This window comes from Accipiter gentilis, chromosome 14, assembly GCF_929443795.1.
Source record: "Accipiter gentilis chromosome 14, bAccGen1.1, whole genome shotgun sequence".
Classification (NCBI taxonomy): Eukaryota; Metazoa; Chordata; class Aves; order Accipitriformes; family Accipitridae; genus Astur; species Astur gentilis.
This window is the reverse complement of record NC_064893.1, coordinates 25,476,549-25,493,173: the sequence shown is the minus strand read 5'-3', so window position 1 is coordinate 25,493,173 and position 16,625 is coordinate 25,476,549. Positions and strand designations below refer to the sequence as shown.

General features: G+C 42.5%; 1 long non-coding RNA gene across 1 annotated transcript in view; it reads right to left on the bottom strand.

The window, feature by feature from the left end:
- Window positions 1-485: 485 nt before the first annotated feature.
- The window catches only part of LOC126045516 (uncharacterized), a 32,166-nt gene continuing 16,026 nt past the window's right edge, over window positions 486-16,625 (bottom strand). The window contains exons 2-3 of the long non-coding RNA XR_007508103.1: window positions 10,778-10,912; window positions 486-520 (exon numbers count right to left, since the gene is read on the bottom strand). This is a non-coding gene — a long non-coding RNA (uncharacterized LOC126045516). The remainder of the gene's footprint in view (window positions 521-10,777; window positions 10,913-16,625) is intronic.

Here is a 16,625-nt window from a genome sequence, read left to right as displayed (position 1 = left end):
CTTGGACAAAACTAGACAAGTGGGAGCTGAAACTCTCGCTGTGGCTTCCTGGCTTCAAATAAGCAAGCGCAACAGGAACACTATTTCCTTCAACTAATTTTACTGTCTGTACTCGCCATTAGACTTACTTCCCATACGCATGCCCCATCGCCCAAAGGGGAGAGTCTCATGTACAAATGCACGCTATGACATACCTTTAAGGAGCCCTGAGTTGCCAAACACATTGTCCTCCTCGCTGCAGCGTTTGGTGGTGTGTCACCCTGCCACCAGCACCCTTGCAGAGTGAGGCTGATTAGGTCTTCATCTAGTCCTCAGCGCACTACTGGCACTTCATAAATAACACCAGCCCTTCCTTCAGATCATGGGCCTTTTGCTTTTCTTCCTCGGTTTCACTGATGTAAATCTGCCATGTATGCACGAGGCCGTGCCATGGTGATGAATGATCCTGAATAAGGACCCACTTAGCCAATTTTCACTGTACAGAGTTTCATTGTGTGGACGAGGGTTAACACACAGGGCTCTGTTCAAACAAAATGAGGTAAACAGAAGTTCAACGCTTTTCCTTCCTTCCTTCCAAAAAAAAAAAAAAAAAAAAAAAAAGAAAACCATTTTCTGAAGGCCAAGCACAGAGGAAGGAAAGAAATTTCAATTAAAAACCTAAAATTGCTCATCCTGCATTGGTGCCTAGGTCAGATATGCAGGCAAATATACTGGACATAAGCACAAACCATATAAAGAGGAAGGTTTTTAGGCGCCACGGGGAAGACAGCAATAGATGGCACTATGTACACTGCAGAAGGCAGATCAAGCTATCCAAGCTCCCTAAAAATGTCCCCCAAAGACTGAAATAGGTAGAGATTTAAAATTCTGTGTGTTCTACTTCCCACATAAAGCAGAGAAGAGCCTGTCACTCTGCAGGACGGTGTCAGCCCCAAGCATGCATACAGAGCCACTGCTGTTAGCAGCACCGACTGGCACATCCCGCTCCCCTCCGTGTATAACACCCCATACAAACAAGGCTGCCAACTTCCATCAGTCGGCTGGCTTAACAAAAACACTGCAGCCGCATAGTCAGCCTCCAGCTCTTACATATTTTTAAACATCCACTCCACTGGGACTGACCGAGAAAACTGAAGGTGGGTGAGAAATTAGCAGATTTTCCATACAGATGCCGCAGCTGGTATCTTTGCCAGCTAAAAGACAACTAACCAGAAAAGAATGATAGATTTTAGCTCTATAAGGGGCCTTTCAAGCTTTTCTCATATAGCAGAAGAAAGCATAGACTACTGAAGATAGTACTTTGCCTTATAACCACACAGTCATTTAGTATTTTCAACTATTTAAACAGGTTCTCTAAGAAGCCAAAACTATTGCAGAAAGCACATCACACCTGCTAGCAGAGGAAGGCAGAGGGGACTCGTGGATTATCATCACTAAAGCCTATATCTTTAGCCAGAAAATCATCAGCTACAGAAAATATGCATAAAACAATTAAAAAAAAAAAAAAGGAGTATAACTCCTACAGGCTAGGAGGTTAAATTCCTCCTAAGGAAAAGACGCTGCGATAGGTACCAGCCCAGAAGGATGTCAGGGCACATGGGAACAGCCCCCAGCTCCCTAACACTGCCTCATTCCTAATACATCGTGTCACATTACAATGTTTGCACGGGCTCAGAGGTCTTGGCAATGTATTTTCTGGGACTCCGTGAAGTGCCTTCAGTTTTCAGTGCCATGCTGGTGTGGTCACAGAGGGTATAATATACAAACAGGCTGACCGAGGTAGATTTTTACGCTGATTTTACACTAGCACACATTAAAATACAGGTACAAAGCACTGTGATGTGAGTGTTAATGGTTCACAGTACTACTGTTGTGTTGTATTAGTTGCTTTTACCTTTTATATTTTTTCTCTGTCAGTATGATTAATTTGCTCTCTTCCTCATCCAGCCAGTGCCCCCAACCAATGTCCCCCACATTAAGAGGCAAATTTAGTTTCAGAAGGTTATTAGTTCAGCACCTTTCAACAGTAACTGTATGTTCAGCTTAAAAAATGCTGTTAAAAGTGTGTTATGTGTCAAACAGAGCCTTGAATAAAGGACAGCGAGCAGTACTAGAAGTCCTGCTGTAGACTGTGTTAGTTACAGGTCAGTGCTTTCAGTTATCGTAATTCACAGAAAAATTGCCATAAAAATGTGAAAACTCTGTGACCCAAGACCTTTTCCTCTTTCTGGTACCAGATTTGTCCCTCAAAGCTTAAGATGGTTGATTCACAAATGGATCCTTTTCCAGCTCTTTTGAAGTTTCTGATTAAACAGTGACTTTTCATGTTTCTTCAATACAAAACCAATTCTTCCTCTGCCACAACAGCAGCAAATGGAAGAGGATGTGACACCAGCCTAAAGAAAATGCCAGAAGTTTCATGCAAAACCTGTGGAAATTCCTCCTCTAGTTCTCACAAAAGTCAAACTTTTCTCATTCCCTGGCTTCAGAGCACAAAGCTGGAGGCACCCATCTCCCCAGTAGCATCCCTGACACCGCAAGGGCCTGGGTATGTGATTTGCCATTTTGTTGTGTGCCATAACACACCTGGCACAGAAAGGTCTTGGCCATTCATAACAGCCATACATGAGATACTAATACAAAGAAATAATAACAAAGAATAATAATTTTCCCATAAGATCCATTTGAAATAGTCTGTATCCAAAAGTACTCATAATTCAGGGGGGAAAAAAAATCTATTAAAAACTAGTTCTGTGGTACTAAACTTGGCTCAAACTAGCCCCTTAAAAACAAACAAAAAAACCCCTAAGCACTGTAGATTAGTTGGCTTTTCACCAACCAACTCTTGATTGAAAATCAAATGCAGATGTGAACAGAAAAAAGCAGCAATTTCAGCTCTCACAGCAGCCGCTTGCTGTTGGCATGCTCCAGAAAAATATCATTGCAAACTGGTACCGTCTGGACCACGCTGTAGCCTTCATGACAATTATGTGGCCAGAGTGTTCTTGCTGTCCCCATTAAGATAAACAGTGCTTGCCGCAACAAAGAGAAAGGAGGGATTAAGGCAAGCAAAAAGAAAAAAGGACTCAGATGGGAAAGCTTAGTTTTCTTACAGCTAAGGGTATGTGTGCAACTTAATGCTGGGAGTGAAAACATAAGCCAAGAAATTCATCCTCTGGCTTGTCCTTGGGAATGCCTGGATGGGAAGAGTCCTGCACAGGGCAAATGGGGGGTCCATCACCCCAGATTGTAACCACCAGCCAGAGAACAGCAACCGGCTGGAAAAGGGGAAGGCAAGAACACTGAACAGTTTTAAACTCTTTTAAAAAAGAAATGAAGAAGAAAGAGAGAGTGTGATGATAAAAGATGTTTTGTGCTGTACTGGCAGAGGAGCAGAATTGATGATGTGATGAGTCAGTTCCCTCTCCAGTATTAACAATCCTCAACAAGCATCTTCCGAAAGCAGCCTCTGTTTGGGGTCCCTGACTTGAACATCAGCAATGCTTTCCTTGGGACAAGGATCTGTCTTCTCTCAAACTTAACTCTACTTCTGGGGGGGAAGAGAAAACTACCACCGCACTACTACAAATTATTTTAGCGGTGGAGGGGCTGCTTGAGTAGCCGGTTGTCTTCAGGGCAAGAGAGAACATTTTGTATCAAAATACATTTCATGTGAATGATCCTATTTATTGTACAAATTTCAGCCTATTCTAGCTTGCCATATCCAGAAATACTAAGAGAATTAAACCTGAAAAATGGAAAATCATATCCATTTCCACATGCAGAATTGAACTTTGCAGGATTCTTCTGGTTTTTAAGTTCACGCCACTGGATATGCTCCCCTGCACTCCTAAACACTCACTCCCTTGTGCAGGATGCTTGCAGTGCCTATCATACAAATGACACATTGTCTCTTGGCAAAAAGATGTGCAAAATGAGACTTGACTCAGAGACCTGCTCACCAACAGCAGCAAAAAATCCCCCTCAAAGTTTCCTACAGAAGCAAAGCCAGAAGGTAATTCTCTCTTTCTCGATTAATTCTCTCTGGAGAGAGAGAACTTGGAATACCTCTGCAATCCTGTGTAGCAGTGTGTTTTTTAAAAGAAAATAATTAAGTCTGTAATAATAGATAGCCCCAGAAGCATTAGTTTTATTCATTTGGTCCCATTTATCTACTACAAAATAATCTGAGAACAGAAATACTGTTAAAGTAGAGAGAACAGAAATAAGATCCTTGCAGTAGAAAACCATTCACCAACATAGCCACGGATAAAGTATCAGCTCTGCTTCATGACTCATCTCTGAATCTATAACTATTTAAATAGCAAAGTACTCTGAATTTTATGTGGTCATGATAAATAGCAACAGGCAGTTGAATTCACATCCTCAATGTGTAATACTTTATTAAGGAAAGCTCTCCACCTAGCCATCTGCTTTCTCTTCCCCCTTTTTCTTATTTCTGCATCGTCTTGGACTCCTACCTCCTTTTTCTCCCAAGAGAGCATCCAACCTTGAAAAGCACTCACAACACTGCAGAACCATCTTGAAAGAAATGTGGAAATACTCTATGAATTTTTACAGGAGCAGCTTTCATACTCTTTACACAGTAAGGTGCCACGTATTTCTTGTTATAAAGAAATTCTTTGAAGCTATCTCTGTATTTTTCAGCCATCACTGTTATCAGCCCCAGCAAAAGAAGAACAAAGATAGTGCTAATTAATTGCTGTATCACTCTGAAAGTGAATATTTTCTCTGCTTTTGATTGGTATCTCCCAGAGCATCTTCACACAGCAAAACCACAGCTCCCTGTGGGCTCGTGCTAGTGCCTACTGCAGCTACCAAAGCAAATCCCACCCCTCTGCGCGCTCGAATCCCTCCTTGAAACTTCCTTCCCACCCACAAGAGTTGAATAATAAAGGAATTGTGCCATCCCAAATACTGATTACGGTGGCTGTACCCTTAATTCTGCACTTAGAGCCACCAGGCACCTTGCAAGTAATTTGTTTAGAAACTCCAGCTTGAGATTGGCTCGTCCCCAGATCTCCTGCAAAGCAGCAATTTGCTCCCCGTGCCCCAAGCGTGGGGCTGCCAGAGGTTGCTTTGGTCCCAGCATCGGGGTGCCAGGGTGTCCGTGCCTTCCACTGCCTGCTGTCAACGGCACAAGGACACACGGTACCTGGGAATGAGAAGGTGGGAGCGGTGGTGGAGATAGCCGAGATGCAACTGCCTGGTGTGGAAGAGGTACGGAGGTGGGGACAGGCCAGGGACAGCGTGTGGAGGGTGATAGGACCAGCTCTGCTAGGCTGACCAGACATCCCTTTTGGCACCCTTTGACTCAATTTTGCCTGCAGACTTTGGGCACTGCAGGCAGAAACTCAGTACAGTGTAGTCTGCATTGGTCCTTCCACCAGCAAGGAAACACGCTGGCTGCTTGCTCTCTTTTGAGAAAAATAACTGGTTTAACATTGCACAATAAGCACAATCCTGCTGCAGAGAACAGTTGCTAAACCAGCTTCAGATCTTTACAAGCCTGCAATCTTCAAAAGAAGAAGAGAGGGAATTCAATTTGCAGTTAGGGATCTGTGAATACCCAGTTTTTATTTCTGGTGCGGAGATGTGCAGGACACTGTCCTGGAGAGAAAAGCTCCATGAGTGCAGTGAGGAGGTACCGCTGGATCAGGGCAGAGGTGGTTCACGTTGGCCACAGTTCAAAGCAAAATGTGTCAGAATGAAAACAGAAATAACTAGACTTTCCCCCCCCCCGCCTCCACCTGTTAACTCTTCAGTGCTGAGCTCCTTCTCCAGTTTCCACTTCCAAACTTACGCATATCCAGTGTTAATGTAAGAATTAATCATCACTGACACCCCAAAACGCAGGCACTATGGCAGCATTGATCTGCTGGCCAGAAAGTCCTACATAAATATTATTTCACCTGAACTAACACACGTTAGTTATTTGATCTCAACAAGATAGGGTGTACCATCTATTTTGAAGAGCAAACTGGTATATCAGTAGGCAAGCCACTAAGAAGGCTCGTTAGCACAAACTAGTTAAAGCCAGGAATCCTGGCTCAGTCCTTCCACTCCCAGCTGGAATCTCTGCCTAATCAGGCTCTTTATCCCACCCTTACACGGAGTATCAGAGATCTTTCCCAGCCCTGTAAGTAACCATTACCGCATGAAAACTGGATTTCCTAGTTCGTTCTTTCTGTCATATTTGCGTTGTTTGTGGGTGGGGTGTATTCAGACCATCGCAGCTGAAATACTCCAAAAGCTCCCTTCCCTGCCCCGCTGCATGCAGGGGGGCTTCTCTCTGACCCATCCCTGAAGCCTGAGCTTAGACGAAGTGCCAGTGTCTCACAAGTAGTCCCTCAGATACCCAAGGGTCTGAACTGTCAGAGAAAGGACAGTCTGGATTTCTAGTCCTGTGGATCATGAGAAAAACCTCCTCCCTCAAAAGGTGACCCAAGAGGACTTGATCTCAGAGCCTGCCTGCAGACGGGGGCCGTGCGTGTGATGAGCACAGGCACGTGGGGACAAGCTCCGTGACATGCAAGTTTCTGTCCCTTTGGCTAGCTATTGGCCTGGTGGTGATTTGGGTCTGGTATACAGACAAAGTGTTTCAATCCAAGTTTGGGATTCATGCTGGAAAACTGAACCCCTGTATGCACAGCCCTGCTTTTGTCTAATCCACCCAGGCTGCACTGATGAGAGCCTGGGTCTGTACAAAGACACCCATTTTGCTCAAACTCTTCCCTCAAGACAGAGCTAGAGCTGGGCTTGAACTTGCGCCAGAGCTTGCATGAAAGCAAGCTGCTCATGGGCAAGTCTGGACTTGGAAATGGACTTGAACATATGGTCCGTTAACAGCATAAGCATATCCCAAAAGCTGGGTGATCTGGCTCTTCTGAGCTTGATGGCTGCTGACCCTGAAACCTGAAGATTGACCATGATTTCAACAGCAATAACTTTAGCAGAGCCTTCCAACTGTTCTGGACCTGGATTTTCAGCCTTTCTCCTGTTGCCAGAAAGGACTTTAGTGCATGTGCTAAACCCAAAGCCTTTCAGTTTCTCTGCTGTGGAGCTCTGTCCTGCGCTGGGACAGCCTGAGCCAGAGACCACTTGCCAGCTCCTCTACCATGGCTGGGGCCTCCACCCAGAGAGATTGAGGTCCTTTTCTGCAACATCTGCCAGTTCTTACCCGTTTTCTTTTAGACTCTGTAGTCATTTAACCTCAGCTGGCAACTAAGCACAACACAGCCGCCTGCTTGCTTGCCATCCCCCCACCCCCCCAGTGGGATGGGTGCAGGATCGGGGGTGGCAGGGGTGGGTGGGGGGAGTAAAACTCACAGGTTGAGATAAAGACAGTTTGATAGGACAGGAAAGGAACGGAAAATAATAATAATAGAATATACAAAACAAGTGATGCACCATACAATTGCTCACCACCTGCTGAATGATGCCCAACCAATCCCTAAGCCGCGGTGTTCCCTGGCCAGCTTTGCCAGTTTATATACTGGGCATGATATCATATGGTATGGAACAACCCCTTTGGCTCGTTTGGGTCAGCTGTCCTTGCTGTGTCCCCTTCCAACTTCTTGTGCACTCCCAGCCTCCGCTGGCAGGGCAGCATGAGAAGCTGAGAAGTCCTTGACTTAGTGTAAACACTGCTTAGCAACAACTAAAACAGCAGTGTGTTATCAACATTATTCTCATCCTAAATCCAAAACACAGCACTATACCAGCTACTAGGAAGAAAATTAACTTCGTTCCGGCCGAAACCAGGACAGATGCTGAGTACCTGTCAAGCTCTACGGCTCCACCATTTACCTCCCATATGTCAAAGTGTGCATCCAGATGGAAGCACCTGCAGTATACCTGATACCAAAGTCACTGTGAGAGAATGCGCGTGGGAATTTGGATCAGACAAGTGCTGTTTCAACATTAGGCCTTATCAGTCATAACCACCCGGGTTACATCCCTACTGCCTAGAGAGGGATGCAATGTGTACGTTGCTCCCTTCATCATTCTCTAAGGGAATTCACGACATCTGCAATACATTACAGCCTTTGCAAAGAAATGTTGTCTACATTAAGTAGAAGTATTTAATTAGCACTTCATTCAGAGCATGTGGTACAGCTCACAGTTCCATTTTGGGCCAGATATGAGTTTCAAGGGTGGGTGGAAAACAGCGGAAAATGCCAGGAGGCCAGTGTAGTTTGCAACAGCCACTCACCGCTTATTTCTGTTTTCACAGAATTTATTGCAGACTTTGCAGCAAAGCTGCCATAGCTTGCAGCCCCGGTGAACTGAAAACAGACCCTGAAAGCAAATACACACCAAAAAAGGCTTAGGAATGACTTTTACACATGCCACGCGTCACCTCGATCCCGTTTCTCACCTGTGGCTACACTACAGGTATAAAGTCCTGCAGGAGGGAGAGTGCTCCTGGGGCTGCAGGTCTGTAGAGCTAGAAGTTCCTTCCCCATCCATCGCCCCTGCCCAGACGTGCGGCAGGGCGACGTGCCCAAGTCCAGCCTCGCCCAGGGGAAGCCCCGATGATTCAGACACCCCTCTGAGTCATCTTCCCTCCCCAGCCTCCCCAGGGAGAGGCTAACGTGTTGCTGGCCAAAGCTAGCGGCAGTCAGTTCGTAAACCCTGGGCCGCGGACAGTGGTGTAGGGGTGGTGTCAGCCTATCTCCAGTCCGGCAGGGAGCTCGCTCACCCAGGCACACAGGTTCCTCACTCCCCTCCGGGATACCCAGCCTGAGTCCCACGTGCATGACCTAGTTCTAAGTGATTTTAAAAACAAACCTCTCCAGTATCACTTAATGGAACTTGCCCATAATTTTATCAGGAGGACTGGGAGATTCAAGTGTCCGTATTGGCCTAAATGTTCCTCCTTAGAAGGAAAGCCAAAGCCTCAAATGTGAGCATCTTGCCAAGACCAAAAGCAAGTCAAAAGAAATCTTACAGACATAGAAGAGCACAATCATTGCGCTAGAACTGCCGGAGTGATCCAGCTATATATTTTGCACTTCTCAAGCTGAAGTCTTGATCTGGCCAGCCTCAGATTTTTGCATCTGCTTGAACCCCCAAACCCAGCTACCTATACCTTCCTCGTACCTACAAAAAACCCAAACAAAAAAGCCTTGATACATGTAGCCAATATACTGTAATATTATCAGAATAAATCTCTACCAGACTTGTTAAACATTATAGCAAAAGGACAAGACCAAACAGCTGTGGTTTTGTATGGTTCTATACACAAATGCACACACATCTATCTATTCATAGATAGAGATCTATAAATATATCTATTTATATATATAATGATAAAAACTCTTCTTTGGCTGTGTACAAACAACTGCTATTAAAGTCAATGTGACTCTGTGGTGAATACATAAATACAATCATTGATCATCACTTACCTGTTTTATGTGCAGTGTTTCAACAATCTTCTATACTGTAGCAATATACTACATCACCTCGTTGCGAAAGTTTTCACTGCTGTGACATTAGTAATCTGTTTCTCACATTTAATTCTGTTAGCATATTTCCTTCAAGTATCAAACTCCACAAGAATATGACTATTGTCACCCAGTTATCACTGGGGATAGTAAATGACACGATTCATGGACAAACAGGACTGCTGTCATTTTGACGACGAGAGATTCACACACAAAATGTATATGTTAATACTACATGGAAGGCAACACACGTCTCTGGAACAGATTTCTGATTTCCAAAATATAGCTAACAGAATACTAAGGCTGCTGCAAAACCTACAGTTCAGGCTATAAAACAACCTTCTGAGACTCATATTTTATACCCTAACCCTCACTGCCAAACTTCTTCTAACTGTCTCCATCCTGCATGTGTATAGCTTGCACTTCTGGAACCCTAGAGTTGCATTTGTAAAGTAGACACTCCACAGCTTTCCTTTTCGCGTGCACTGATGCTTGTCTCCGAGTAGCTAGACAGACTTTTTCTCTGGCAGGAAATTCTGAACACGCTATTGTTACGGGCACAAACTTGGATTTCCTTTGAAAATGGAGTCTATAATGTTTCATGAGGTAGAACTTCTAATATCATATCTAACACTGGGAAGCTTTGTTCTCTGCAGTGGTATTGGAGCTCATGCCTCTTTGAAGGCTATTGTATTAAGGAACTGTTCTGTGTCTCGTGGGGTGATATATCTCATAGCAGCATGTAATTTAGTGACTCTGCTCCAGCAAATTATAAAGCCCATGTCAGACTCTGGTCAGACATGGTGCAGTGAACAATGTATGCCACCAGGACAGCTCTCCTGGGGTCTCTTAGCAAATTAAAAGGTTGGTCCCAGTTTGACGAAATGTAAATGCCAAAGGTGCTTGTCCTGGTACTCGCAATTACTGTGACTACGTGTCTGCCACAGTAAAAGCAGTTGGAAAAGGCTAAATTCCCTTTTTAGAATGACATAATTGAAATTATGTACACACATTCCTGGGAAAAGCATGGGTATTCGGCTCCAGCCGGCTCTTGCAGAAGTCAGTAACGGAGTATGAATGTTAGCAGATGCAGGATCAGCACTGAGCATCTCTGTAGCTGCTTCCTTGCAACTGCAGGACAGGGAGGAGTTGAGTGTTGGGGAGAAGCAGCACGTGGAGCCATCTTCTTGGGGAAGCAATGATGAGGAAAGCGAACAGAAGGGCGAGGGGTCTCATGGAGAAGAAACTTTGATTTACATTCTCTGAAGAAATAGAGATAGGACATAATGAGGAGGGAGGAAAGATACCTTAAGCTGTGGTTCTGCTGGCTTTCCTTCTCTTCTCCGCATATTCCCTGGAATGTTTCCTGGTGGCACAAACTGCTTCATGTGTATCTTGTTTATTTCTGGCCTGGATAACTTCCTTTGGAGCCAGCCCAGCCCCTGTTGGGAACATAAGATAAATCTGGATTCATTTGAAACTCCCTTTTGGAATAGGCAGGGGTGTCCTTGTCAACATGTCAGATTAGGAATGCTCCATTTGGTTTAATGGAGCTAGCCTTTGGTTTAATCCAAAAGGCTCCATAAACTTCCATTGCCATTTATGCTCCAAAACTTGCAGTCTTCAGAACTACAGATTTCTTCACAGCCCCCCCCCCCCTTTTTTTTTTTTTAAGGTAGTGGCTTCCTTGTTAAATTGTATTCCTTTGCTGTAAATCAGTTCAACTGTATCCACCAGAGATGCTCCATTTATTCTGGCACAAGGAAGTGTTTTTATCAATCTGAAAACACTACAATTTTAATGATCTGCAAAGTTAAAAAATGCATCAAAGAACAGAGGAAAACCGAGGAACGAAATATTAATGAAGGAGACCTGAAAATCACTGCAGTACAGAGTGGAATCAGAATTATTTCTTCTAACACAGACTTCTCGGATGTTATTGACAAGTCACTTCAGACATGTGCTGTAACATCCACTTCTGAAAAGTTGCTCTAATTGTTACTTTCTTACCTCGTAGAAGGCTAAACTCATTCATTCCTAAAGGAGATGAAAGGGGTAGTAAAAATAGTCTTTTACATTAGTAAATTGTAGGGTTCTCTGAAGTATCACTTTATGGCAGCCAAAATTTTCTAAATACTGAATCAATTGGAAAGCCTTCTTGGATTTTTGAGAGGATGGATAAATATGAATTTAGTGCACTGAGCTGGCACTCAGGATGTCTGGATTTAAATCCCATCTCTGGCATCTACAGCATCTGGCACGCACGCATCTATTGTGTGGCTTTCAATTAGGAACTGTCTTCCATTTCCCAGTCCATGGAACAGGGATAATGACCCTTCCTCAAGCTCCCATTTTGTCTGTCTGATCCAGTTAGGTGAAAAATTAATCAAACTGGAGCCTGTCCTTTCATAGACACTAACCAGCCAGTGTCGACCAGCCAAGTGGGACCTGGTCAGCTCGGGACTTGGTGTCAACATGATTTGTCCAACATGACACGTTTTTCAGATTGCTCAACCCTTTTGGAGGAGGCATCTTGCTCCAGTTTGAGACCCTATAAACCAAGGTTTGTCATGCAAAGGGCTTGCTACCAGTTGTGTCACACTGGAAAGGCAGTTTCTAACGAGAACACTTCTGCATCTCTACCAGAGTGTTGAAGTCAAGTTGCCATAGTGTGAGGAAATTGCTGTTGTGAGAGAAAGTGGTTCATAAGATGGACAAAGCCAGTAAAATAGAAAATTTTCATAAATTTACCCAGAACCTCAGGCCTGTGTACAATAAACATAGAAAACAACAAGGTAAAATGATATTGGGTTTTTTTTTTCTGTTTTCAAGTTGCAGGTAGGTAGTTTCCATGACTGTCAACTTTTTAGGCCAAGGTACCTGAAATTTATAAATGCTGAATTCTAGGTTGTCTGACCTAATTTTCATTCATAAATAGTGGGCTCAGGGTTCCTGGGGTGCTGATTCTGTACTGCCCAGCCTATGAGCTGCAAGGCAGAAATGTTTGTTTTCCTTTTGTATGTACATAAGTAATTTCTGGAAACCAAATCCAATTCAAAGAAACCTGCATCATGACATAGAGACTTTTATATCCTGGCTGACTACAGACACACTACTTGGTAATTCAGCGTGATAGATAACATAACTTCTGTGTGAGCTGTGCCCCAAACTCAACACCAATATAAAAAAAAAAAAAGAAAAAAAAAAAGACATCCCTACAGAACAATAGACTGCAGAAGATGTTTCTATCTCTCTTTCTCAGTTCCTTGAGCCTGATACTTATATTGATATCAACAAAAAAAGCACACAAAATAAAACCACCACACACACACCAAAAAAACCCCAATACAATCATGCATTTCAAATTAAATTCCCATCTGATGGCCTCTCCAACAGACCGGTGTTCAGCTGATAGTATTAATTTAGTCTTGACGGGTCATTTAGATGGTAAAATTATGTTTTGGTCTTCTGCAAAGATTGCTGCAACACCAGCAAATCAAATACAGTACCCTTGTGCTAGCAAAGTAACATATAGAAAGTAATTAGAAGGAGACCAAAAAAATAACTTACATACTTTCCCTACAATATGAAGCTCTATAGGCAACTTAGAATCTGTAAATTAAACACCTTATTTAAAGGCAGCAAGACTGCTGATCATCTGCTTTCATTATTGCAGAGGAATCCAGAGCAAAAAGTATAAAATTAAAGGTGAAATGCAAAAGGAGTTATCAAATCCTTCCAGCTCAAATACACAAATTCCAAAGTTACTGGTAAAATAAGAAATAGGGGGAGGTTATTAGGAAAACATTATCCTTAACCTCTGGAAAATGACTTGGATATTAACTATGGCAAGGAAACAAGTTGTCACAGAGATTCTAAAAGCCACAGTGCTGCAATTGTGTCACTGCTGTTTTTGTGACAGGCACGATAGACTGCATTTGCAGGGCACTGCACGCAGGTCTGCCTGGCAGGTGCAGCCCTGCAGCAAGCTGAATATCCTTTTTTTTCTAGTGCAGCACTTGAATGATGCTGAGAAGGCTCAGCACATTCAGGAAAATGTTCACCCATAATCCTCAGAGCTGGAACAAATAAAGCTGTCATACATTTTTAATATTTCTCAGCTATTTAGAATGTGAATATTCATCATTCTTGCAAACCATAGCCTAATTAGATTCATAAATTATTATTGCTTAAACGTAGAACAGAAAAGAAGCATGTATTTCTGAAGCTCATTTCACCCGGAGGAGCCCTAGTTATTTTACGCACAATAATGAGATAGCAAGCACGCATAGTTTTTACTCTTTAGAAAGCATTAAGAGGCTTAATAAAAAAAAAAAATAAAAACCAGGAGTCCACAAACCAGGCCAGCCTCAGGCCTCCCTGCGGTCCCAGGCAGCCGTTTCATTGCAGTCACCGGCACCTCGGTGTCCGTTCGCCCAACTCCTGCCCAGCTTTTGGCCAACACACGGCTCGTGCCAAGGCCTGATGCGTGCTGGGAGCAGCACCACTGGGCCAAAGCGAGAGCATCGCGTAGGCAGGACACGATGGAGAGGGATGAAGGTTATTTATGCAGCCGCCGTCACCTCTCGCATCCTTGCATATTGATTGTCCGGAAGTTTCTTCAGAATCCACTAACTTATGGAAAGGGTATAGACCAAAATTCCAAGCTGGGAGGTTGAAATACATCAGTTTACCCCCCAAAAAGCTTTTGAAGTGGATGCTGAGCAGCAGGAATGGGTGGTGAGGGATCTGCTCTGCAAGGGTGGTCTCTGAATCAGCTCTTCCCTCCACAGAGCAAGGAAAGCGCATGGCCCTCATTTTAACTTCTCACATCACCAAAGGCTGCTTTCTATTTTCAGTGGTGATTAGAGAACCCTACAAGTTGCTGCTCAAAAAAAAAAAAAAAAAAGAAAATCTGCAAAGGATCTGAAAAACTCTTAATCTGGACGGCAGGGGTTTAACACGGGAACTTCGCAGCTCTCCGTGGTGAGCTGCAAACCGCACAGAGCCCTCAAGTGTCCTTCACTCCGCGTGGAGTGTTTGCTCAGATCAGGCTGAGAGTCCAAAGGCAGCAGGCTGAAATTGCCTTCTCTGGAATATATTTGTTTATCAGAGGGAAGAATAAATAGTTGGCTACGCTGTGGTTATAGCTGCATCTCCTGAGAAGCCCTCAGTGTAGCTAAGGACATGCATAATGCATGCGGACTAAACACATCGTATAAATTTGGGGGTATTTCCAGCTCCAAAAGCTGCAGATTTTTTTCTGGTTTGTAAATGAACAGGAAGGCTCAGCTCCCCGGTGGCACTGCCCTGCGAGAAAGTACCTCAGCTCCAGAAAGACACCAGTGAAAGTCAAAATGATACCCATGGTACAAAATGGTACTGTGCAGAATGTTGCCAAAGACAGGACACAAAAATAGAGCAACCTGTATTCTCCTCAGATATGAGAACTGATACTCGTACAAGTGCTGTGACTTCTGTTCTTGCCCTAACTCATAGATCAATTCCATTTCCAACCCATTTTCAGGTCTGTTTGAATAGATCTACTCAACAGGGAAAATGACAGGGGTTAGTGCCACAGACTAATAATTAAAAATGAACAGTTCTGCTATATGTGCCAAAGTATTGGGCCAAATGCATCTCATTTTAAAGATAATTCATTATTATTAAAATAATAATAATAATAATAATAGAGATGCAGCAAATTTGAACATCATAACATGTCTTCCACAATAGAAAATTCTACTTTAGAAATCAAAAAAGGAACTGTTTATATTTGGATTTTTATTACATGAAAGACTTCCCATTTTAGCTTCTTTATAGTCTAAAAATAGCACAGGGTTAAAGCTAAAATCTAAATCTGTTCTAATATACTTGTATTAACAACAGTTCTAATTTCAGGCTGCCTTTTTCCTGAGCTACATTTCTCTATATTTCCTTTTGAGAGTTGTCCAAGATCATAGCCTTGAATCTAAAACTTTTACTGTTTTCTTGTAGGTCCAGTTCAAATCCCAGGATCAAATTATTTCCTGGAATTTAAGGATCTCTACAATAGATGAAATACAGTATTAAGAAAGAAAATAAAAAGGCGGATATTTTAACATGTGTCTTTCTTTCAAAAATAAACAAATTTTGAAAGTATAACTGAAATAACTTATATTGAGGCATAAATTTAAAATCAGCTATTTAAAATTTTATATAAATTATTTATATACTTATATATTTATATTTAGCAGCACATCATTGCTGCTGATATTGTAAAGAAAGTCAAGCAAGTGGCCTGAAAGAAGTTTTTCTCCAAGAAGTTGGACAGTTAAATAAGTAAATGAGCCCTACTTTGGGTAGTAATTGTTTCTTCTGTAGAAATACAAAGAAAAGAAAATTCAGTATATTTGAATTTCAGTATATCTGTGTTCAATGGGTAGGTCATTCAACATTGAGAAACCAGCTAAGAGTTGAAAAAGCAAGAAAGTTTGTTTTCTTCTTCCAATTTATACAGACAAATGAGGTGTAAGAGGCTGAGTCCTGTTAGCTCCAAAACTTTGGCAGACACATTGATGAGAAACGAGTGCTTCAGTTTACTGACTTTGAGAAAAACTTCCCTTTGTTGATAAATGCATTCATTTTAATTGTCCAACATGCCTGTGTAAACTTACTGCTTTTCTTTCTGATGCATCCAAAGTATTTAAAGACAGCTTTTAACTAACAATTTTAAGCTGCTGTTTTTGTGACTTTTAAAATAAATTTCAGGTTTTGTTCAAAAGCAGTTTCGAACCAACTGGAAACGAAATCAGTCATCCTGTAAACAATATATGCTCTTCAGCATTTCTAACATAATAAAAATAGAAAACCTGATAATCTGAATGAATGCCTGCTGAGTTGCTGTACAGTTTAAGCATTTATCTATAAGGTCTTCTCTCCAAGAGCAGACTTTATAGAGCAAAATCGATCCAACACATAAAAATATCAGCATTTACTAAGAAAGTATCTCTAAAAAGTATAAACACAAAACAGCTTTAAATCCATTCTTTAAATCTAATGTTCCTGACTGTTGATATAGATTATGACCTTTAGTTAGAATCTAAATAACTTAAATCAGTTTCCCCCAAATATTTCCCTTTGCCCTGAAGCAAACACAGCAGCTATTGAAGAGAC